Source organism: Mus pahari, chromosome 3 (genome assembly GCF_900095145.1).
Source record: "Mus pahari chromosome 3, PAHARI_EIJ_v1.1, whole genome shotgun sequence".
NCBI lineage: Eukaryota > Metazoa > Chordata > Mammalia > Rodentia > Muridae > Mus > Mus pahari.
The window spans coordinates 69,943,449-69,945,937 of NC_034592.1; the positions used below are offsets into that span (position 1 = coordinate 69,943,449).

Below are 2,489 nucleotides of genomic sequence, written 5' to 3' on the forward strand. Positions count from 1 at the left end.
ATATATATATATATATATATATATATATATATATATATATATTCATTCCATACACACCTGTTAAGAGAGGCCCGTAAGTGATTGGTTTAGCACAGAGAATAGCCCAGTCTAGAGTCAGATAAACCATGGGAGCATCCCAGCCACCTCAGCAAGCAGCAAGCAGGAAGGAGAGAGCTGCAGAAATATTTGAAGGAAAAATAAGAATGGGAAGAAAATAAACTACACCCACTGCATACATGTAAGAGAGTAATGGGAGGTACTAGAAATGAAAGGGGGTTATTTAAGATACAATTTGGAGTTGTTTAATGAAACAGATACCCTTTAGACTTTGCTGTGTTCAGATGTCTAGGTTTTGGATGTGGGATTACTTAAAGCTCGGATTGCACTGTCACCTGCAATTCCTCTACTGTGAATCCATGCAGAACCAGACCAGGTTACAATGTAGATAAACCCCCACATATCCTCTGTTATAGGCAACCGATTTGGGGGTGAAATCTGTTGTTGGAAAGCCCTTCCCCCTCCTTCCCACCCTTAAGGCAGAAACCTCGAAGCCCAGTCCCAGCATGCCCACAGAGACATTGAGAAACCAGTGCAGTAGTCATGGGGGAGACGTGTGGGGACTAGCCTAGGCCGGGCCTTCTGCTTAGACTCCCTTTCCCACGCTTCCCAGAGCCCCACCAAACACAAAAGCTAGGGCCTGTTTGCCTTAAATGTATCCAGCATTCAGCAAGAGTACCCAGAAGAAACTGATAGACAAGTGCCCAGTAAACTGAATCAGTTCAGTCACTAAGTCCGAGAACACACTGACTGTCCCTAAATGTGTCCTACCCAGCCCTAGGCTCCCACAATCATTTATCAACCACAGTTCTCATTCAGCCCAACGCCCAATATCCCAGTGCCTCTTTCTCATACTCCTACCCCACATTCCAAACAGCCACTCAAAGGTCTTTCTTTAATACATTGTTTTTTTGTGTTTTTGTTTATCTGTGACAGTCTCCCAGGCTGGCCTCAAACTTACTATAAAGCTGAAGCTGACCTTGAATTCCTGATTCTCAGGTCTCTACTTCTCAAGTACTGGAGCAGAAGAATTTATCACCACTCCTGGCTTGTTCTAATTGTTTCCTTTTTATCCCTATTTCTTCATTTTAAACACTTGCCTTCATCTGCTATGTACAATGACCTATGAACCTTCCACATCAGAGAGACTCCTCCAGTTACTGATTTTAAACAGGGCCTGTACTGCAGTTACCACTGTGGCAGCCTCCACCCTGTAATCTTCTTGCTAATAAAAGCCCAGGCGACCACTACTATGGGGCACAGAGAAACAACACTCCCTGGCACAGATGACAGTGTTGGTCATCATGCCATAAATGGTCACTTTTTGCCCCCACAACTTTAATTTGATACAGGGAGTTAAAAGGAAAGTTAGAGAAAATACCGAGGGACCTGTGTCACAAAGCACGGTCTGGAGAAACTCTAACTTCTCCATCACCCTGCTTTAAAGTTGACTCTAAGAGGACAATACAGTTAAGTAGAAAAAGAGGTCACACTCCAGGTCTTTATGCATGGATAGATTTTCTGTTTAAAAGGGAGAAGCAGTGGCTGTGTGAGTCAGGATATAATTCACAAGACTTGTCCCAGTCCTGGCTTATGTTCTGGTTATTCTCATCTGTGTGTCAATAGCAACAGACCATTCTAAGTCTGGGCTGCCGTGAAGACTGAATGAGATAAAGTGTGCTCTACAATGTGAGGTATTAAGTTGTTTCAAGAGTTAGATTCAATCTTCCAATTACATTACTTCATGGTAATGTCTCAGCTCCAAACTATTTTGTGAAGTAGTAGATGAAATTAATCGGATCTAGAACACAATTGAATTCTACAGAGTAGATGAGCTGGTTTCTCTACTCCAGCTCTATGTACTAGGAGGTCCCAACTAACCCAGTGTTTCCGGGACAGACGTCTTTCTCTAGTACCTGACAGTCACTGTACTAGTACAAATCTGTTACGTTAATTCTTATTTCTTTCTCAGGGCCTTACAAGCTTGTTAGACAAAGAGAACATGAAAAAATTACCAATGCTGGAATGGCTTACATTTATTGCCCTAGCAATCACAGAAACCATAAGGAAGTTTTACTGCAAATGTTAAAACAGACTCATAGGTGAAAAAAAGTAACCAAGTTCCTACAGTTCATAGAAAATTTAGAACTTAAACCTAGATCTCAAATATTTCTCAAGCCTCAAGAAGTACTCTCTTCTGTGCTATGCATGCTGTCCAAATACATGTCTAAGGAGGGCATACTGGCAAATGTCTGTAATCCCTGAGCTTGTGAGGTTGAAGCAAGAGAACCACAGGTTCAAGCCCAGCCTGGAGATACCTAGCAAGACCTTTCCTCAAATTAGAAAGAAAGAAAGAAAGAAAGAAAGAAAGAAAGAAAGAAAGAAAGAAAGAAAGAAAGAAAGAAAGAAAGAAAGAGAGAGAGAGAGAGAGA

At 41.8% G+C, this 2,489-nt stretch overlaps 1 protein-coding gene across 1 annotated transcript in view; it reads right to left on the minus strand.

Annotated features, from left to right (window-relative positions):
* The window catches only part of Ctnnd1 (catenin delta 1), a 52,488-nt gene that overhangs the window by 27,318 nt on the left and 22,681 nt on the right, over positions 1–2,489 (minus strand). The window contains exon 2 of the mRNA XM_029537046.1: positions 58–174. The gene's annotated coding sequence lies outside the window, so the exon portion shown is untranslated. The remainder of the gene's footprint in view (positions 1–57; positions 175–2,489) is intronic.